The 23827-nt window shown below is 36.0% G+C and overlaps 1 protein-coding gene across 2 annotated transcripts in view; it reads right to left on the bottom strand.

The window, feature by feature from the left end:
* Positions 1–23827, bottom strand: part of SLC16A7 (solute carrier family 16 member 7) — an 86314-nt gene that overhangs the window by 42286 nt on the left and 20201 nt on the right. Inside the window, exon 1 of one of the 2 annotated variants that reach the window (XM_032107087.1) lies at positions 23542–23624. The exons of the other annotated variant lie outside the window; for it this stretch is intronic. The gene's annotated coding sequence lies outside the window, so the exon portion shown is untranslated. Of the gene's footprint in view, positions 1–23541; positions 23625–23827 lie in introns of those variants that run through there. 2 annotated transcript variants of the gene reach the window in all.

Here is a 23827-nt window from a genome sequence, read left to right on the forward strand (position 1 = left end):
TCTTGTTAGTTTTGTGAGAAGGCTTTGCTCCTACTTGTGACTTTTTTTCTTTTGGAGAAAGGGAGGATGCGTAAAGACTCTTGATTGTAAGGTAACAAGAGAGTCTGTTCTCTGCTTTTAGCTCTAACTACTCAAATCTGGAGGCAGTGTAGATCCTAAGGAGGTCTGGTACCTAGCCTTAAAGAACAGGCTAATTGTTCTGAAAGGGGAAAATAGTTTCCTTTTTGTCTATATTCAGAGACTAAGGGTTGTGTGATAAATAAAACCCAGGCAGATGAAAGATGCACTCACAGTCTGATTTCACTTCCTTTTTTCCACTAGGGTCTAATCTTCAGGACAAATACACCCTGTGTGAGACAAAAACAACTAAAAATGCCCAGGCTAGTTAGCATTTTAGAAAGATGCTGGGTTTTGTAAAGTATCTTCAACAGGCTTGGATCTAAGGGTCATGTCTGTAAATGCTTTCCAGACCACTGTATGACAATAACTTACATATAATATATTAAATTGCATTTACGGGGCTTATATTAGGATTTGCTACTCTTGCTAAAAGTCTAAACAAAAATAATCCCAAAAATCACCATTCTTACTTAAAGCCTATTTCACTTCATTCTTTAACAGCACAATATCCAACATTATAAAAAATATATCTACAGGTATTTTAAGTCTAAAGCTCCATCTTATTGAGAAAAAAACCTTTTTTTTTTCTTGAAGAAAAGATGAAGGAACTAGTTCTAAATATTCATATTTATGAAACAAATATGGAGTTATTTACAGTTAAGAATCAGTGCAGTGCAGTGTACTTGTCATCCCACTGCAGCAGTAACAAAACAAGTGTTTGAAGCAGTGTGGGAAAGTAAGAGCCCCTCACACATCCAGGGCAGACATATTCATATCACTGTTCCAATTGTCTAGGAGGTTGGCAGAGGCAGGCTTCATGGAGGGAAGCAGAGAAGAGTGAGAGGCTCATGATGTAAGATAAAATTAAATGAACAATCCCCATAACTCTTTTTTCTTAGGGTCTAGCATTTTAATGGACTGATTCTTAGGGACAGCATCAACTGGGCAGATAATTGGATGTTAAATCAAAAACTGTTTGCTGAGCTATACAAGGATGATTACAGATGTGAGTTCCTGATGGCTGTGGGAATATTCACAGAATCACAGAATATGCTGAGTTGGAAGGGACCCACAAGGATCACTGAGTCCAACTCTTACCCCTGCACGGGATACTCCAAGAGTCACACCATGCACCTTAGAGAATTGTGCAAACGTTTCTTGAACTCTGTCAGGCTGGTGCTGCAACCACTTCCCCAGGGAGTCTGTTCCAGTGCCCAACCACCATGAGGGCGAAGAATGTTTTTTCTAATATCCAACCAAAACATCCCCTGAAACAACTTCAGGCCCTTCCCTCTGTCTGTCACTGAGCACCACAGAGAAGAGATCAGTGCCTGCCCCTCCTCTTCCTCACAAGGAAGTTGTAACTGCAATGAGGTCACTCCTCAGTCTCCTCTTCTCCAGGCTGAACAGACCAAGTGACCTCGGCCACTCCTCACACAGCTTGCCCTCAAGGCCCTTCACCATCTTTGTTACCCTCCTTTGGCTCTCTAATAGTTTAATGTCTTTTTTATATTGTGGTGATCAATACTTCACACAATATTCCAGCTGAGGCCACACCAGTGCAGAGTATATGTAGAGGTCTAGTTCACTTTTACAAAGAAGACTGAAATAAAGGCACATAATCTAATTTCTTTCTTCCTCTTAGAGGACTCAAAATACAGTTACTAACACAGAAGTGAGTCTTATAAGATACAGCCCTATAAAAAGCAAAAACATATAAATTATGCTGTTAGTGTAATTAAAATTCCATTTGCACTAAGGCCAAAGCTATTACTAAGTCAGTAACTAAAGTGAGTTTTTTACAGTACTGGAACTTCCATCTGAGAAAATTATATTCTAAATATATTAGAACTGTTACATCACTGAAATCAGATCTGCAGCATTGCTGAGTCAGTAGTGAGATGACTAATGTAATTTGTCAAAACTAATATTAATGCAGTATTTATAATTAATTTGATTTTTGTTGGTGGGTTTGGTTTTTTAGTTGTTTTTTATTTTAAACTTCTTTTGTTGTGCTGCCACATTCTCCTGGGAAACCATTATCTGTATTCACAGTCACAGTCACGAGTTGGACTTCCATTCATCATGTCTTCTTTTATTACCTTTTCTCATTGATTTTAAGGGAAACCTATATGACTGGCTTACTCTGGATAACTCAATACCTAGACGACTAGAGTTAAGTGAAATGAATTCCAACTGAAGTGATTACAGTTCTGTTTTAATTACTGCGAAAACACAGTCAATAGAATATCTAACCTAAAGAGGTTGTCACTCCACTCAAATTGAAGCACACTGAAATGAACTGTTGATGGCTAAATTTAAAATGCCAGTGATCCAGTCTGAAGAATTAATCAGATATAACAATAAGTTGATTGAAGTTGATAAAAAATTCTGCAGACCTGAAAAAAAAACAAACCACCAAACTAATCAACCTTTCAACAAAATGCAACCCAGAACTTTCTTCTGCCATTAAAGAACTAGTTTTAATAAGCTTAGCTAAACTTTCCTTTATAAGTCAAAGTCTTAGCTCCCTACACTGCAACAGTATTGATAAACTTATTAATTAATTTCTAACCACTTGTACCATCTCTCAAATTCTAGCACTACTCCCTCATATTTAAGTATGGTAGTTACCAGCTTTAAAACTTACAGATCCTTGGTATTTTAACTCTTTTTACACCAATATTGAACATTTTTTTGGTAATATTAGCCTTTCAACTACATCAGCACACTCATCTTCCCCAAAACTCACACTGAATAAATGTTTTAAAAAGAAGACTTCCCAGAATAACAGAAGTCATGTAAATTTGGAATGGTATGCTTGATATATATTTTGAAGAGTTCTGATGTTTGGAAGCAAGGTTATATATTCATGCATTTGTAATATTTTATAAATGGAAGAACTAAGGTTTCAAGTCAGTGTTAATGGAGTTGTCTGCACAGCTGTTGCACATTTTTTTGATAAATAAACAGCAAAATCTTTCTAAAGCAGCAGATTTTCCATTATCAATAATAACAGATACTCATTTTAATACCATTCTCTCAATACTAAGTTGCAGGAAAAAATATCAGTTATGGGAAAAGCTAACCTATACTTAGGCTGCACCTAATATTTTCAAAATCTAAATTTGCATCTTTTTACATAAACATGTAATTTGGAGGTGGAAATATTTAATTCATTTATTGCTGAAGATAATATTCACATTCATCTGTGAGCTGATTATTTGACATTAGGAAGATTCAATAGATTCCAATTGAAATTCTGCTGACATTAATTCCTGTAAATTTTATGAAAGTTACTCTGGACTCTTGCACTTAGAACCCGACCCTTGGCTGTCTTCTCTGCTCCAGCATTATGGCCCAGTGGGTTTTTTGTATATGTCCCACCACTTGTCTAAATCCCGGCCTGAAAGAATCATCTCACACATACTGGGAAAATATTTTTCTTCTATTCTCGTGCAACACATGACTCCCATGGGTGGAAATAGTTACTAATGCTTAAGCCTCAGTGACAACTACTTAGATTATATAATAGGAAGTAAACTGATCTGGATTTTTTTCCTAAGAGCATATGACGGGGAATATATAACAGGCCAAGGCTGGAAAACAACTCCAGATTGCAAAAGTTTATACAGGGGTCACATTTCATTTATTCCGGCCAGTGTGGAAATTGTTACTAGTTTAAGAAATTTTTCTCTATTACTAGTAAAATGGGCAAACTTAGGAATGCTTCTGATGACATAGTCTTTTAGAAGTGTGAACTGGGAAAGCTAATGAATTATAAATCATCTTTTAGCAAAGCTACAGTTATCTTATGTACTTTATAGAAATATAAGTAAATCAGGCAAAAATGAAAAGGGCAGAACTACCAAAATTTACAATGAGGAAAATATCTTTTAAAAAAGAAATTACTTGGGGACCACTGCATCTTGAAAAAGCAGCAAAATTTCTGCTATTCTGAGTACCCAGTTTAAAAACCTCCCCAGGAGTTAGGTCATAAGAAGCTGTTCAGTTAATACAGATTTTAAAAGTTGTATTAGAGTAGAGGAAGTATGCCATCTATTTGTATAAAATAAAACTAAAAACATACAGATAATTGAAACTGAAAAATCCAATTGATTCAGCTGTGCCTGTAAAGGCTTAATGTGTGACCTCTTTCTGCCAGTGAAAGTTAAAATGTGAGCCACTGATTCCAAACAAAACATAGCCAAAAAGTAGATTAATCCAAAAGTTGTTCTGGAATTACTAAAACATATTAGGTTACATATTTGGTTAGCAGCAAGAGAGGAAGGAAGGCAGGAAGAAGCAAGAAAGCAAGAAAGCAGGAAAGCAAGAAAGCAAGGAAGGAAAGGAAGAAAGGAAGAAAGAAAGAAAGAAAAAGAAAGAAAGAAAGAAAGAAAGAAGAAAGAAAGAAAGAAAAAGAAAGAAAGAAAGAAAGAAAGAAAGAAAGAAAGAAAGAAAGAAAAAGAAAGAAAGAAGAAAGAAGAAAAAAGAAAGAAAGAAAGAAAGAAAGAAAAAGAAAAGAAAGAAGAAAAGAAAGAAAAGAAAGAAAGAAAAGAAAGAAAGAAAAAAGAAAGAAAGAAAAAAGAAAGAAAGAAAAAAAGAAAGAAAGAAAAGAAAAGAAAAAAGAAAGAAAAAGAAAGAAAAAGAAAGAAAAAAAAAGAAAGAAGAAAAGGAGGAAAGAAGGAAATAAGGAAAGAAAGAAAGAAAAACAGGAAAGAAAGAAAAGCATTTTTAGTACTAAATCAATGTGGCTTTGCAAATCAAAGTGGAAGAATTGTACAACGTCAACATTTTCCTCACAGAGATGTCTAACTGAAAGTTTTTTCAAGCCAGAGACACTAATTTTCATTAATTTTCGTTTCATGACCAGTGATAGCCATGGCTCTGAAAAAGCAACACGTGACAGGAAGGTATGTTCCCCTCTCCAACTGTTTCCAGTTCCTGGCAAATAGATAATCACACAGGTATGCTAACATGGTGCTCATGCTTGGGACCAACTGGGAGCCATCCCTGAAGATGCAGTTGCCATTTCTTCAGCGCAGAAATCAGATGGTAATAGCACCTTGAGGACTGTGCAGGGGAATCTAACTTCTCTAACCACCTATCATCGAAGTTAACAGCTATGTCCAGCCCACTCAACTTTCAGCCTGTCTTATGCTGACATTTATGCTGGTAAGAGATCATAAAAGAAAGTCTACTCCTATTTAATAACCGACAACTTTGAGCAAACTGCTACACAAATGGGGAGGCATACATTTACATGGGACAGTGTAGTATACACAGATACCAGATACACTTGCCGTCTCTTGATGACTGAATATGGCTAGTAGAAACAGAAAAGCTGCGTTAGCTCAGTATCCCATTGATGCAACTTGGCTCTGTTTGAGTATCATGGCATGGTGCTACACAAAATAAGTACACATATGATGTTTATTTGTCCAGTCTGCAACACGATGATAAAAATATTCATTTGAAGTATGTACCAAAACTAATATAATTTAGGTAGTGGCAATATTATAACATAAATAAATACAGGGAAGGAAGAAGCTATGATTGTATTTGATTTCCATGGGAAGGAAGAGGATGTTTAATTACAAACTTACTATGTACTTTGTCCAAGTGTTAATGAGATGACCTGCTGATATATATACAAAACAACTTTAAAGACCAAGATGGTTTGATCAAATTCTGACACGTACTCCTCCACCCATTGTAAGAAATTGAACATGGGGAGATCAAAAAACCTCTCTTGATTATTAAAGAGCACACTTTTTCCTAACACAGAAAGTACACAACACCCAAAGAGTACAACACACTGCTGCACCTCTTAGAGAACAGTTCTACAATGCTACAGCAAAAACAACCTTCAACTAATTTTCAAGAGGCTTTAGAATTTATCAAGGGTTTTATGTAAATCATATTGTTTATACATGTATAATTTGCAATGTTTTTACTCTGCCATTTACTAACTCCTCATAGAATACCCAGAATATATGCATGAAAGCCATGGTTCTGCTCTGGCACAATGGCACTGAAAAGTTGTTTGGTGCTTGTCAATACACTCAAAGAGATGACCAACCACTGAAGGATGTATGAGAAGTGCTAGATCTTTCTGAAAACCCTCCCTTTTCATGCTGACATCAAGAATTTCTGAAGAACCTAGAAATCGATTTTTTCCTGATTTTTTGGTCATATTTTCCATATTTAAATTTCCCATTATAGATTTTCCATTTATTCCCAGCACCATTGATTTAAGTTGATACCATCTATTTTCCATTTCATTTACAATGAGAAACATAAGCCTTTTGGAACATAAGCTTTTTGACCAGCTATCTCAGGCTGGTAGGAAAGTGCTCCTTTCAAACGTTAACAGGAACTCTTTTTCTTACTATGCACAATCAAAACAGGCTACTGCCTGGGTTGCAGACCCAAAAGGTAGACCTGAAAGATGAAGCCCTGAAGTGCAACAGCCTGTTAGTTACAGGATATGAACCTGCTAATGCATTAGCTGTGTTTTAGCTAGCAAATTTCTCATTTTGCTTGACAGAGAATATGGAGTAGCATTGCTTCATTGCTCAAAAGCAACCTGATAAATCCACTACAAGATTCATTGTTGTTGAGTTATGCTGGACTCTTAACTGTGAAACTTCTCCCATGTACCAAAATGGTTTGCTCTACATAACCCCTCTTTGCCAAAGTCATACCTATGTAAACAGACTCACAAGCATCAGCTTTTACATTTCTGCATCATCACAAGAAAAGCTTTACACTTCAGATTATTTTTCTGCAAACTGAGATAACATAACACTCCTTATTCTCATTCTTGAGTATCTAGAATAGAATTAAAATCCTCAAAAATTGACTATAATAGCTATGTAGAAACAGTAGTAGAGTTTACAAAAATATATATCAAATGAGACAAGAAATAAAAAGATCTCTGTGGCATTTGCATCCTCCCAATTAGCAAAAGGGCACAGGAAAAAATGTTCACAGAAGACACTAGTTAAGCTACATTTATCTGGAAGCTTAATAAATCAAGAGCAAACCATATCCACTGTAGGGCAATGAGCACATCAATATAAGAAATGAGTCTACTGTCCCTTTCAGGACAGAAGTTTCATCAGTTCAGAGGCAAAACACTGAGTTGTGTTTTTCCTTGTAAAAAGCAGATATATACACGTTTGGTTGTTCATGATACACGTTTGGTTGTTCATGAGTTCTACTGAAGGCCAATGGACTCATAAGAGTTTAGCCAAACTTTCTATATACAAAATTATTTGTAACACATAAAAACACGTACAGCACACTCCACACACCTATTCATTTTGTCTTGATAACAAGAAAAAGAAGTGGCAGTGGAGTTGTGTAAATCTCGAGGTTTTTCCTTGAGAAAGCAATACAATGCTGGGATTCAGAGCCTAAGCATTACAGTCCCCTGAAGACCACTTTCAGTCTTCAAGACAATAATACTCTTCTTTGTGTACAAAACAACTCTGGAGTTTATGTGTTTTGCTAAAGTCTTTAAAGACATCTCTTTTACTTATTTTCATGGAAGTCTTAAACTATTATCTGCCTATGCATAAGTATGCATAGACTATGCATACACTTCCTATACATAAACTTTCACATACAGCCCAACTGACTTCAAAGGGGAATAAATGGATTTGAACTCCATTCAAGTTTTATTTAGCTAGATCCTTTCTCAGTCAATAGCTGCAGATGAAACAATCACTACCTTCTGGGATGACTGGGTTTAACTACAACTTTGTTTCTTTGCAGATTCTTCTCCAAACAGATTTTTCAATACTTCTCTTACCTCTCAAAATATTACTAGATACACTATGAGGTGTTCCTGTGGGGAAGTTGTTATTGTTGTAATCTGATTCAAGCATAATACCTATTTGCTATTCAATCTTAGCATTATTATTCCATTTTCGTGACATTTTACAATTTGAATATTAAACATGGAATTTGTGTCTGTCCTTTTTCTTTTCTTCCCTTGAAGTTAAGCATTGTGAGATTCATCAGTCAACAAAATGTTTATATGAGAAAAGAACCATTGTGTAAAACAAACTCTGCCCGAATGAGGCCCAAATAAATCTGTATGGCTTTTATGTGTAGAAAAAGCATGGGTTGTTTCTTTCCTTTTTCCCTAATATAACTTAGTCATCCAAAAACCATGTCTGTAAAACACCACATGCATTTATTACACCCTTTATATGATGAAAGAAGCATGTGATGGAAAAACATATTTGAGGGTTTCTGCCTGTGCATCTCAGGAAATGGTAAAAAGCATGTAGATGATAGCACCTATGGAATGAAATTTCAATGCACAGAGTTTTTCATTTGGCTTTTGTAGGAAAAAGTGTGATTGGCCCCTGCATAATAAAGATGCCTGTTAAAAGATGAAGCACTGATAAATCTTGAATTTTTAGGAAGTGAAAAAGGACAGTAACAGAATGCACCTGTTCAGATTTCCAGAGAAAATGTCAGAGAGCAAAAAGATGAAGTAAAGAGTGTTGTTTTCACCTTCAAAATGTGAGTAAAGCAGTAACTCCTCTGCAAAACAAAACAGGATTTTGAGGTGGGAGTGCATGAGATGTCATCTAGCTCTGGCTATTTATGAGTCTTTCAATTGGCTCTAGCTTCTATCTGTTCTGCATCAGACCCAAACCTGCTTTGAGGGTTAGCTGTATTCTTGCATACATTCCCAGTCAATATGCATAACAAAATAGGTATTATTACTACCCATGATAGCTGAGAATATTTTAAATGATAAATTAACACAAAGTACTGTTTAATTTCCACCAATCAAAAGAAAACCATCACCTTTTTCTAGCACCATCCCTAAATAAAACTATTTTTTCATATGCCAGTTCATAGATTTTTTTATAACTATTAAAAGGAAAAAAAATAGAAATGTAAACATGATGTACAAATTCTGAATGTAAGTGAATAAAATGTTTTCTAATACAGACTTCTTCAGTGTTATTTCTAGAAAAGACAGAGTGGGGATTCCATACCTTACACACCAGTATAAGCAGAGCAGAAGAGCAATAAGATGTAATGCAAAAATCTGATTTTGAATGATGGTGAACTTTTAAGTACTGTTGACACTTTTCACACCCCACATTTGAACATGCAGGTAGGTGGTGGTTTCTAACAAGTGGATGTTTATGTATCTACCTCCTTCAAAATAAAACATGAGTGCTCACTGAAGTTAAAAAAAAAGCTCCCTTGAACTTCATTTGGATTTGAAAATTATTTCTGATCTGGAAGGTTGTCCCACAAAAACAAAGAGTAAACGTTTTTAAACAGAAGAAGTACTCTAATAATTGAAGTGTTCTTAGATATAAAATAGAATGCACTTAGAATATTTGTTCTGTTATACTGAATTTGTACTTTTAGAAAAGCCAAAACCAGACCTACAATATAGTTCTTAGTAAGAGTACTTGACCAAAATTGTGATCAGAAGCCCTGTAAGAAAACATAAATACAAAACCAATCAAACCAGCACTCCTGTCATCTGAAGTTGCATGCCTTCTGTGATCCAGGAAAAAAATATATAAAACAAAGCAGTCACCTCCTTTGAGGCACATAGGATAAAATTTCATGTAAAGCTAAAGCGATGCTTCAGTAGATTCAAGGTTAAGACTGAGTGATTACTCATTAATTCATGCTAAGCAGACGTGTTTCAGACCAGTGGCCTGATCACCTAATATAAATTGGTTTTTTTAAAAAAGCTCTCGTTTCTCCTTGTTGTTGTGACCCATCCCACTGCGGGGCTGGGGCAGCGTGAAGCCAATCGATCCCAGCCCCTCCCCTGGATCAAGTTTCCCAAAGAGCAGACTCAGAGGGTGGGTTGAGGGGCGGCTCAGAAGCCTAAGCCGCACCCCCTGGGCAGTGCCCAAGTCCAAGCCGCCTCCCCCGGTTCGGGAAAATTCCCGGTTACTTGGTTGTTCACTGGTTCTCTGTTACAACTCCCGCCTCTCCGTTTCCCTCAGTGGTTCTTGTTAAATTGTATCCTCCCCCTGGCTTGTAACTCATTGGTTGTTTTCCCCTTTCACCGCGGTTTTCAAACGCTCTATAACACTGAGGACAAGCCTCGGGGGAGGATCCCATTGCATTCCATCCCTTCCGAGCTTGTTCGGGTTGTGAAACTTCTAACAATAAACCTGTTAGGAGTCAGACCAGAACAGCCTCTCTCTTCTTTGTCTCTGAGCTAATGTGAGCCGATTCCATCGGCTCCTGCCGTGTTCCCTCTGCAGAGAAGCCAGCGAGCTAGCCCAGCCAGCAGCTCTTTTCCTGATGCCGAAGTCGCTTCAGCGACGCACAGAAGTAACGCAGCTGGGCTCTCTCTGACCTGGGGCACGCCAGAGCTCGTGCCTCGAGCACAAGTACTGCGTTATATCCTGATTTCTTAAATATCAAGAAAAAAACACCTTCTAGAAGAAAATACTACATCTGTCTGCATTTCTCATTGCTATGGGTTGCTTCTAAGTCAGTGTTGTAAAAGGCTATTCTGTCCATTATCTGAGCCTTGAATCACCCATGGTCAACCTCGTCAACACTTTTATATCATTCACTGAAATTCACTGTATTTTGGTTTCTGCATGAGGAATGCCTCCAAGGTTCATTGGAAAATAAGTTAATGCAAATACTGTGGAATTATTTAGTGTCATGTTTTTTTGATGATTATGATAAAAACATATTTACAAGTTAATGCAGTTTGAAAGAAAATCTTTATAAACAGTATCTTTCTCTAAAAACCTAAGACAGTGAAATAGGACAATATCCTTTGTCAATAATGATTATATAATGTCAAAAATCATTCAAAATTGTGAAAATTACTTAGCCATAGTAATGATGTTATGTCAACATTGTGAGAGGCCTGAGTACAACCTTTTTGTTTAGCTTATGTCAAGCTAAACAAAATGGTTGTACTCAGGCCTCTCACAATCACATAAGAAAAAACCCCCAAACTTATCATTATGTATTTCACATACCCAATATATCTACAAGTCTTTATGATGAAGTTATGCATAGCTACACCTTACTTTAAGAATTTTTTCGTCTGTTAACAGAGCAAAGTGATGGTTTATTCACTATAATATATCCTACATACCTGCTCTGATGTAAAATAATGCAGTATCACACTGCCATTTGCTGCCAAGTAACTACAGAATCATTGGTAATTGCCAATAAAGCACTTGAAATAAAGTGCTTATTTAAGCACAGCAAAGATGGCTCTAGGGCATATTTGCATCACGGGACTGACATAAAATGGCTCCCATACAATTTGAGATGGAGTCTTTATCCATATCAATGACAAAGAAAGATGTATTTTACTAACAAATCATTATCCAAAATAGAATTATTACCTCCATTCCAGAATATTACACCTCACAGAAGAATGTGCATAAAGATAAATTTAAATATAATAATTGGTCGTAGATTTTTGTTTTATCTGGATATCAATGCTGAGTAGCTGAAAGTGAAAAATATGCAGCCTTTCTGAAAAACAATGTTTATTTTATTAATAGGCTGATGTACCCAGCACAGGAAACACGGAGCAGAGAGATGTACTGAGTCTTTGAAGGTGTACATCAGCTTTCTTTCTGTTTGTAACATAATTACACTCCAGTATGAGTTGATTAGTTTGTATCAAGTTGACTGACACATTTAATTCCTCCTTTTTTGAAAATTCTTGCTTTTTCATAAATTTCACTTCATTTTTTCTTTCATCTTAATATGAATTTCTCATCATCTGTACTTGTGAGTGTACCAATAATATTAAGTATACACCTGACTATTTTTAACTGTACCTAACATATAAGCACAGTCTTCCACTCAAGGCAATGACTTAGGTTTCTGGTGACCTGGACCCATTCTCTCATTCTGCATCAAACTTTTCTTGTACTTTTAGGCAAGACTTTCATGTATCAATTTAACAAAGACCTTAATAACATGTATACATCCATTTGTATTCCAAACAAAACATTTAGGCTCAAGACCTTTGCAAGCTTGTTGGCTGCAGTTGTCTAACACCTGTAGAGGAAAGGCAGTCCCTTCAAGAAAACTTAAAGTCTACATATCCTCCAAAGCGGCAATTTTTCCTGCTCAGGGTACATTTTGCTAGTACTTGTATTTTCAGCAGCCAAGGAATATGAGAGTATTTTCTTCAAAATAGAACAATTTTATCAAGATCAACTGAGAATGTCCTCCTGAATAGTCTCAGAATTAAAATTCTCTCCTGAAAGGTGTTGCGAAGTCCTCTTTTTTCCCATACATGATTTGTCCCAAATTAAAATGTTGTCAATCAGATTGTTGTTTCCCCTCCCCTTTTAGCATTGTATATGCCCTGCTCAGTTTGTCAATCCTCCATATATACCACCCCTTTCTCCTCCCCTTTTCTAGAAAGCTCTTCACCCCTCAATGTCCCATTGGTCCCTTTGAATTTCTCCCCTCCCCAAGCTTGCTCTCATTGGGTAGCTGTGTACAGCCCCGCCTGTGACCCCTCCCCTTCACTTCTTCTATTGGCCCTGAAGTTGTTCCTGCCCCTTGCCCCACCTTCCTTTAAAATCCTGTGTAACTGCCTGTTTGGAGCTTTTCAGTCCCTGGTTCCCCTGAGGGCAATAAACGGCCTTGGATGCTATACTGGAGCCTCCTCTTCCTTCTTGCCTCTGCCTTTCTGCACAGACCACCTAGTGGGTCAAGAGCTTTGCCTAGCGCAGTGAGACCTGTACCATCCAGATCTTAGGAAGCTGACGCTGTGGGCTACCGGGCAACTCCCACTGCTACAGAAAGGGAAAAGATACTGGCTAGAATCTTCTTGCATAGAAAGCAAACATTAAGAAATGTCCTAATTATTGTGCAAGTGCCTAAAAAAGAAGTACCAGTGTCTTAAAAAATCCAACGGTGTCTTGGCTCCCTATTAGGCAGGTAGTCTCTAAAATGCAGAACAGTCCTGACTTAAACAATGACCTCATTCTTTATGTAATAGACCCAACAGGAGCAAGACATCCAGTATAATTAAAGCTGGGGCATTTCTGACCATGCTAGAAGAACTTTAGCCCTGTAAGTCAACTAGGAAAAAAAATTTAAGGACCCTCACAGCAATTTTTTGAAGTTTTGATTACTAGAGTTTACATGTATTTTTATTTTTATTACCATGTATGTATGAAACATATACCAAGCTTACATATAAAACTTATACTCCTTTCTGTATCCAAACTTTATTGTAGTGAATTAAAGGATGATGAGATTATGAGATCTGGTTAAATACACGTCTCCAATGCAAATAACAAAAAAGACCATTTTCCCCAACTGTGAAAACCTCACAGTTTAAGTGTATATATATATTGTATATATATATATATATGTAATTGGTGGTGTTATCTTTGTTTTGGCCATTGTGGGAATTCAGTGATGAGGGGGGCTGTTATAGAATGTATTGTCTATCAGCTTCTTCTTTCCTCATTCAGTTTTAGGTGTGGGAGCCTATGTATTCTACTCAATGCAAGGTCTGTATTATTTTTTGCCCTTTGAAGCTGCCTTTTGCACAGATCACTGTCAAAGCTTACTTAATTTATCTGCATTTTTAAAGCATTTATTGCTGTGGCACTGCCACCAGAGTGGTGTCAAAGATTAAAAAACAACAGGCAGGCTGTCTGCAGGTAGGCAGGGGAATCTATGTGTTCAGAATGCTGTAAGACAATGAAGTTTCTCTTGAACAATCAAGGGAAACATAAAAAAAATAGTATCTGCAGAAAACTTTCCAAAATGAGAGTGGTAGTGGGGAATCCCAAAATTCACATTTTTGTAATGTATTTATTTTCCCTTATTCATGAAAAGCCATCAATGGTTTGTTTATACAAATAACCTTACCTCAATGGAGAAAAGGTTATTTCAGAAACTGCTTTCTCTCTTCCAAATGAAATCAGATAAAATAAAATAAAATAAAATAAAATAAAAGCTACAAAAAGCATACAAACTTCACCCCCAGCCGCCCCAAAATCATAAAACTCCTGTATTTTTTAATGCAACTTTCTTATTTGGTCTAGTACACTCAATTCAAGATTTATAGATGCATATACTTTGCAGGGTAAACAAGTCTGGGTTTAGCTGAAAAAGAGACAAAAAGCATTAAAGCCAACATTTCAGGTGAGAACTTTTAGTGATATGTGAAACCATTACAGATTAAAGCCAGTACTTTAGTCTTTGAAAAAACATTCCCCTTTGTCTTCAGTAAAAACTTGGTAATTTCAATGCCAATCACACTTTTAATTGCAAGTGAGTGAAGCCTAGTAGCGGTGTTAATTTGATTGTATGCTAGCAACAGTCACTCTGCAGTTCATCCCACGTTATTTTTCCTAGGCAAAGAAATATATATTCTTGATTATTCTGAACAAAATAGATTTCATCTTCAGTGGGTCATGTGGAAATCCAATATTCAAGTTGTTCTACTGGAAAAATATGACATCTTGATTTTGAAAATCTGGAATGGTAACATAGCAAGCACCTTTTCCTTTTATTTATTGCAAATGAAAGAAGAAATCTGTAAAAAAAGTCCAGTTTCACATTCATCCTGAAATGTACTGAATGACTGGAAAAATTGAAATTAATGCTGGCTTTCATGTTACACATCACTTAGCTGAAACCATACATGCAAAGTCCACATATTCAGCACTAGTCAAGCTAGTGCCTGTTTGCATTCTGCAGCTTGAGCAAGTCCTTGTTTGAAAGACACATACAGAAAGAGGAGCAGATTAGCATTTTTCTGTGCAAAGTTGAATCTACTCATAAAAAAGAAAAAAAACTGCCATGAACAAAACAGGAAAGCATTCTGAGGTATTAGCAACGCATACATAACATTTTTTGAAGGCTTGATTTCATCATCACATTTTTCTTATTTAAACAGTCTCTTATTTTTCTAATATTTTAGTATTTGTGCTCACGACTCAAGGATCTCTCAGGAGGCCTCAGCTGAGATTTGACATCATAGCATAACAAGGTCACCTTTTAGCCTCATGACCAGAGCTTTTGGTTCACCCTCATTGACCCTGCCTGTACTATATTCTGAGTTAAGTCATGCAAGGAGGTGGAAAGTATTATGCAAGAAAATGTGGGCAGGCTCAGTAACATGTATAAGCTTACACACTTCATAGAAAAGAAGTACTCGACTCTCCCCTCTCAGCAGGGTTTGCATCTCTCTGTGGTGTTCAGTTGCCTTTTTCTTTCTGTGCTTTTCTAGTCAAGCCAGGTATAAATTCTGTGCTTTCACACAAAATTAAAGGCATCTTTCTTTTGCACGCTATGGCACAGTCATAGGTATTTTAGAAAACTATTTGTGGCTTGCTGACACCCTGAAGCACTTTTTCCAGTAGCCATTCTCACCTCAGCTGACCAGCACAGAACAACATGCCATTTCTGGAGAAGAACTGCCATGCCGAAAAGCTTTCAACTGTGAAATCATTCAACAGGTTTAGGAAACAATATAGCCAACTGGGCAAAACTGCTGGGTTTTATGTGAAAAAATTTATCAACACAGAATTTCAGGGATATTTAATAGCTGATACTTTCTTCATCAAGCAGTCTAATTAAACACTAGATTTAGGAGCAAATATAAACTAAGTTTTATTCTCTGTAATGGTTTTCCTACTCTTTAGTTTGTTTCCTGGCATCCAGCATAAACCCAGTTCCTTCTCTGCAATTATCAGATTCCTTATTGCCTGCGAGATATACAGATGCATGGGCATCTCCAAAATACTGATGGGCAACAGACTAGTATGAGCACAGCCACAGATCAGCTACAATGAAGGAAACACAGCAGCAAAGTTGGATTTTACCTCGAACAATCAGATCCTGAACCAAATTAGGGAGGAATATCAGAGGAATTAATAACTAGGGTCAGAGCATAGGAATATCTACCATAAACCCTTTTGTCTTTCCCCAATTTCAGAAGTGTTACACATGGCAGAGGGAGACGAAGGTAAAAAAACAACCAGTCTTTATTATTGGAACAAAATTATGCAAAACTTTTCACAGATTCTTTTAATAGCAGTTTCCAGCAATTAAATCTGTATGAAACTTGGGCATTGGATTTGTTTTTTCCCCAACATTTTTGTCTGAGACAAAAGTCATATGAAATATTAATGTTGATGTCAAAGTTGTTGAAGAAAAAATACTGCTTGAAACAGGTAAACAAACAAAATCAATATGATTTTAAAACCTGTTGAATTAATTCTCCAGATTAATTCTCTGTTTGAAGCATGCCTGTCTCATCTGTGCATGCAAATGTTTAAAGAAGGTTCTGTAGAAAAAAAATGCTTACAACTGTTGAGCTTTCAGTGAGGACTCAGAAATTATTTTTTAAATTAACTAGTTATTTAATGAATCTCGGTATCTGAGTGTTCAACTCATGTCATGACAAAAAAAAGACTTATTTTCAGAAACTGTAGAAAACACATTCTGCAAAGTAACATGGTGTAGTTAGGATGTAAGGCAATAGAAACGTGATTCCATGTATGCAAGACACTGACCAAGTATTTAAAAATTATCTCTTAAATCAGAAATTGTTAAGTAGCCATGATGTTCATTTCACTTTTCAATTTCAAAACTGAAATTTTCCTTTCAAGTAAATACATGAAACTTCACCTTGATAATGCAAATGAAGAATAGGATCAGAGTATTTGATACCCAAGGCACTGGTTTACTTGTAGCAAAACCAATTTAAGCATGTCACACATGGTATGTAGTATTTTATGAAACATGAGCAACAAGGCAAATAAAGCACAGTGAGAAACATTGAAAATTATGTTAAAAGGTATAAAAGCAAGCCAAAACCAGACTTATTTTAGTTCTATTCCACATAAGCTCAGCAATAACTCTACATCCTACAAAACCTGTTGCAGGACTTACACTACAAAACCATTTGCTTCTACCTGACAAGAGTAATTAATGATCCATCAAACGTGACACGGAAGTAAATTTTATACTAACAGAAAACATGCTGAACCACCCTCAGCTACCTGAATCCAGATAAATGAACCAAGGCATGCTGTACTACAGCACGGCTTAAGTACAATTTTCCTACTTGCATGGTGTGCCTGTGACAAATACAGCCTGAGGTTTCCAACAACATACATGCTGTTATTATGGCAACTGCACAAAAAGAAACCTTGTGAAAACCACACATGACAAAAGTTGAAAGGAAAGTCACAGTAAATAATTGCTTCCCTGAAGCTGGGCCTACTGCTTTTCTTTTAATTATTTTCACGACTGTTTGTTATTCTGTAGATTACACTAATTCAGCAATGAAATTATTTTTATTAGTAATACAGGTATGCACATCATGTTAAATGCTAAAACGAGGAATTTGTAAAGCAAGCTTGAGGCTTGAAAAATGTATTGATATTTGATTATTATATCATGATAGCATCAATCCATTATCCTTAATGGACTTCATCCTCACAGGGCATAGGAAAGAAAAAAAGTTGGTTGTCTATTCATAAATATGTTAGGATGATCATAAACTGAAAAAGTCGTATATGCCTTTGAGACTTCCATGAAACACTTTATCCCAATACCTGTTTAAACAGATAAGGCATTTCTGATTTTTATATAGAAATGTGCAAATTTGATGAAAGAGAAGTCAAGGTGAAAATAAATCAGTAAAGAATAGGAGATAAAAAGATTAAAATAAGTACAAAGAATTTTGAGGAAATGTGCTGATATAGCAACAGGTAACTTTGCAGCAATATTAAAGTAATGCAAATTATTTTTATAACTTGTAATGCTGTCAAGACTTCTTCCTGACATCTCTTCCCAGAAATACTGTCTATGAAAATCTAGCACTGCTAATGTTGGACATACCTTTTCAGTTCTGAGCAGGCAGAATCACATTTGTACTGTTCATACTGTACAACAAAAGATTAACAAGTGGCTAAATGTCAGTACTTACGCACTTCTAAATCAGGCTACAGGTTAAGAAAAATCCTCTTTCCAGTTCATTATAGAGTCAAACATACTTCAGAAATTGTAGTACTCACCATGAAAAAATAAACAAGCAGTGCTTTCAAAGCAAGTTCTGACACCGGCCTTGTAAGAAATGAGGAAATAGTGGAAGTAAGCCTCTGTGCAAAAGAACACCTCTTGCTTGCCTGCCATTTTGAGATACCACAGCAAGGTATCTCAGAAGCCAAGAGCTAACTCTGTAGCTTAAAATTACCCTCAGATCCATCAACAATGTTTTTTCATCTGTTTTTCCTGGCCCGTACATGTAGCCATCATGATACAGACATGAGGACAGTTATTTACAAGGAAAAACATTTTCAACTTCTTAAATATTATGGGTAGCAGGGAAAGAAGGATGAGGAATTTATATTTAGCTAAAAAATACATTTCCCTAGTATCATAAGGAAATTAATGCATATGTACTTTTCTGTGAACTTATAAATTGCCCTTCAGCAACCTGCTAGAAATTAAATGTTCCCCAAGAATAGATATCAACTGTTACCCCAGGTTTTAGAAGCAATTTGGTGACTCATCTGATATAGATGCAATAACTGATGAAGCTGCACTTCTGTCATTGTTCTATTTCTATGTTCTGTGGTATGTAGAATGCTTCTATTTGTGAAGGACTTGCTTCTGTAATTTCTCTTCAAATCTTCTATTTCAATCCTACAATACCCAAATCATGAGCCTTACAGCATGATTCGATTGCCCACAGGGCTTGCAGCACTATTTTCCTCTGTTTGCACCAACTGCTTGAATTACAGTAAGTTTTATTTTGGAACTAATGGTTTTTTTCCCATACCTAAAATGTTTCTGCTTTGTCAGTCTGTTTAATCAGCATTACACAAGAATACTGGGCCCTTGAGCCTAAAATTATGTATATTTCTATGCCATTTTCTTCTCTTACTGCTATCACACAACTAATTCAGCTACACTATGTGGCCAGATGTTAGTACATACTGTTGATCTATATCATTCTTGCCAAATCAAAAATTAATATCATGGGATCATTTGGAACAAATAAAATACTTACTAAGGGACAGAAAACAATGTGTTCTATGTGAAAGATGCAATGCATCCCACAATGCTTTTTTTTATAGACTGTAATTAACTTTAATATTTTCATACATTATAAAAAGTCTTCCTCATAAGTCAGAGATAAAATATTAAACAAAAAACTTCACTGTTTTTTTCCAATGGTGCGTTTCATACTGTGTCCTAATAATACATGAAGAGCATACCTTGCTAAAGCAAAAATTTCTAGTCTACAGAATTACATCCCTGTTCACCTCTTCTCTTATTTACATGTTAAAAATTACTCATTTTAAAATGAGTAATTTACCTCAATTTAAAACTGAGGACATACCAGTAATTTTATATATTGCAGTGATACTAAAATTCAGTTCCTAATCTCTGAAAAGTGAAAAGAAAAAAGAAAAGAAAAGAGAAGAAAAGAGAAGAAAAGAAAAGAAAAGAAAAGAAAAGAGAAGAAAAGAAAAGAAAAGAAAAGAAAAGAAAAGAAAAGAAAAGAAAAGAAAAGAAAAAAAAAAAAAAAAGAAAAGAGAAAAGAAGAATGAATTCAAGCCATTTAACATACAGAAGTAGACACCCAAAAGCCCAAACAGCCCTAAAAGGTTGTTTTGTTATATCCCTATTTTAGTACAGCAATGGTCTGCTTGTGATTAGTGATTTAAAGTGTCTGCAATGCCATCTTTGGTTAAAATACTTTTGAAAGATTCCCAATTCCATTAGATGGGATTTCTTCTCTCTTTTCCATTTTTCTTTATTTCTCAATTCAATATCTTAAAGTGCCTCTTTTGTGGGCATGAAGGTGCATTAAAAAAAGAAATTGCTTCCTCCTCATACTATGCTTATTCTTCTGATTTGCAGAAAGTGTAATTTTGCCCTCCTTCAAATAAATTTTATCAAGTGTTGGTTTTCAGTCTTTAGTGATTTTAATAACGGGGAGAAGGGTGATGGCTTTCCCTCTTGCAGCTTAAGGACTTCTGCATTGAAGTAGATAAACTTAGCTAACCATGACCCAAAACAGCTGATTTTTTATCTCGTAGTCCCATCCCTTTGTCCTAATCCAGAAAACACCAAAAGGAAGGGGATTTTGGCTGCTTCTCATGGAGAATTCTTCATAACACATAATGTAATTCATATCAGATACTTCCCCAGTTCTTTTGCCTTTCAACTGCATCTTTCAAGATTCCGCCTGGCTTTACATCTGCCATCATTACCTTTATGCAGAAGAGCCGATCCTAAGGGGCTCAAGAAGACTTTCTTTCCCAGATCAGCTGCTCTAGTTTTGTTTTTCTACCTCATTCTCTTGACCTAATGCACTCTCAGCACATACTGCTTGAGTTGCACACCACCATCAGGCTGTCAGCTGAAGTTACAATGACCTCAGGCTGAAGTTATATCAACCTGCCATTTCCACTTTAGATTTAAGTTTTTCTGGTGCCCAAATTCAGACGTCTTCAGGCAAGGGCTAGCCAGCAGCAGAGACGTGTGTGAGTTACCTCCTAAGTTCTAGAAGTGCTGGCTGCAGTGCACAGCCTGCCAGGAGCTTCCCTTCCACCACAAGCCTTGGTACCCAGGCTGCACCAGCATGTTTCCATCTCTTCATTCCCAAGGAAGTGTAGGCTCCAAAGCAAACACACAAGACAAACCCACTATGTTATCTAATGAGTGTCCTTTTTTTTTGCAGTATCTATTTATGTCATACTCTTCTTTCACACATACCTGGCTTTTACTGTCAACCAGGGAAAGCGCTTCAGCTTTAATGAATCTGACAGCAGTGAGGGAGGGTGGAAAAATGAATTAACACTTGATACAGCCACCACAGATAGACACCCAGAATGAAGTGAAATACATGAAAAGGCTCCTCACACTCAATCTAAAGATGATGTAATGACATCAATCACATATTCTTGCTGCTCTATGTCTGCGACACAGTAAAAACAAAATGATGTACAGAAGGATAGTAGGTGACAGCTACGTGCTACTTCTCTCAATACAGGGATGATGAGCTACTCAAATAAACGATAAAGCAAATTCTTTAATGATGCATGTTTTTAGGCAAATCTACAAGGAGTGAATTGTATTTCGTTATACTTCCCTAAATAAACTTTGAACCTTGTTTGAAACCTGAGGTGGGGGCAGGGGGGGGTGAAATAACAAACACAAAACTATCCTTTCCTTAGAAATCCTACTCTTCAAATAATCCTTACAGCCATGTCACCATCCCTTTATCTCAAAACAAACATTAAAGAGGTATTTCTTAGCATTTTATCCTGCTTGCACAGGTTTAGATTTCAGAAGACACTGTGAATTGCCACATTTTCACTGTCAGAGCATTTCCTAATTACATTGCAAAATTAATAATTTTGAAAAAGGGAGAGTAATTATTTTTTGTGAATGTGGGAATAAGTCCTTAGAGAGAGTGATGAGAGCTCTCTTGACACAAGACAATGGCATATTTGATGAAATATAAAACAGTTGGTTAGTTACCAAGCATTGTAAACCAGTGGTTACCTGGAAAGCACTTTCTTCCAACAATATTCCCCATAACAAACCTCAATAAAAAATCTCATTATCAAGTCCTAACAAGGCTTTTAATCTTCTCTCCAGGAAAAGACTTCTCAGTTATTTAGTGACACAAACAAACGCTAAATATTTTTCTGGGTCAAAGCTAGAAAGCCCAACGCACCCAAGAACTAAATTTTAGACAGGAAAGTGACTGTGAAGTGCACCTACCCCTTGTGATTCATGTTTGCAGCTCAGCTGCATGATGGCTCAAGAGCATAACTACTGCTGTCAGGCTGATCTCATGAAAAGGAGGGGGATGTACAGGACAGCTGGCCAGCAACAGATGGGAATATGCTGCTCCATCTCACAGGTTGGTAGACTTCCTGTTGCAGCACATGCTATCCAGAAGGAATTCTAATTCTAATGCAGCACCCGTCTTCCAAAGGAGGCCTGGCTTTAAGCCACAGTCAGGTCCTAGAATTCAAAGAACTTCTTAAATTGTCTATCAACTCCTTAAACAGTTCAGTCATTTATAGCTCAGATCTGTTATTTGTGTTGAGAATTAATTAGTCGGTCCTTTAAATTCTTTTTGTTTGTTTATTTAAGATAAGGTGAAAGGTTTTATGAGCAGAACTTGATATACCTGTTGACAGCTTAAAATGTTTTGTCCTTGAAGAAGAAAATTATTTAATTTTCTAATAACATGATAGATGCAAAAAGGTCATCATCAGTTGCAGTCACCACAAGGATTATTGCTTTCACTCATTCTTCTTTAGAGTAACATTAGCTTTGACTATCAATTGACTTCTAAAACAGGTAAGCTGCATTAAAATTAGACTGTTGTTTTTGCAATTTACAATGAAATGGATTTACCTTTTATTCATTCTCTTAACTTTGTATAGACACCAAGAATTTAATTTTATTCTTTTGATTTTTCAAATTAAGTATTTCTTAAAAGTGAAAAGGTAAAACTCATTTGAAAACTTAGAGAAACAGAAATTAAAACTTAGAGAAACAGTTCATTTTGACCTTCTGAGTGGAAAGAAATGAATAAATGAAACATTCATGCCACTTCTCATTATCAAGGTGTCTGGACACAACTGTAGGGAGCTCATTCCACTATGCAAACTCACCCTGACCCAACTAGTCATTGTGTGTCAATATAAAGAATTATCATCTCATCTCCTAAAAATAGAGATAGTGTTGTGGATAAGGTTATCTATACAAAGACAGTATTCATTTGTAGTGCTAGATTCACACCAGGGGTTAAATTACAAGACGCTAATATAAATTAATGGAAAAGCAGGTTAAAGGGGATTACAAAATAGGATTTGGCTGAGAAATATTGCTTTTTTGCATTATCATCTGTAACACTGTGTACAAAGAGTGTTACGACTTCACAGGATGCAACAAGACACCTTGAGCTCATACTTGGCAGATAATTAGAATTTCTGTGTAAACAATGCCTGTACAATTCTATAAATACACATAATTGTTCAATAGGACGATTTTTTCCTTTATGCATTTTTTTCTCTTTTCAAAAGGCTTTCAAGTAAAATTTGTAATATATTAACAGTGATTTATAAAGACAACTCAGTAATAAATCCCTTTTAAGCACACAAATTACAAATTAGAAAAATTGATATGGTCTAATAGTCATTAAATACCATTTTTGTATTATGTATTTCCCTTCTTTTAAACTCAAAGATCATTTCACAGAAATACATATACAGTCTGACATTCTGAAATGTCTCCTGACATCAAAGAATATCTGCCTAAGAACAAGAACCTATGTTTTACAGCTTCTTCCTCATTATCAACAAGTATTTCAGTATTCAAACTAAAGGAGCAAGTCTTGTGAATACTTACAGCATTTTAGTAATTGTGCATATTCTTACTAGACCCCACAGCATTATATTTCACTCTGATGAGCTTTTTAAAGAGGGTTTTGATGAAAAAGACCCATAACTTTGTATAATACGCCCTACAAAAAAAAAAAAAGCAACTCGATAGTCTGAGTACTCACACAAATAAAACTAATATTCAGTCTAAATGTTTACAAATATGAACCTTAAAGAAATGCAGCAAGCTAGAATTGAGTTTACGTCACTCTCTAAGCCACTAATTCATCCTCACCACAAACCAGAACATTAAT

Source organism: Corvus moneduloides, chromosome 4 (genome assembly GCF_009650955.1).
Source record: "Corvus moneduloides isolate bCorMon1 chromosome 4, bCorMon1.pri, whole genome shotgun sequence".
NCBI classification, from domain to species: Eukaryota; Metazoa; Chordata; class Aves; order Passeriformes; family Corvidae; genus Corvus; species Corvus moneduloides.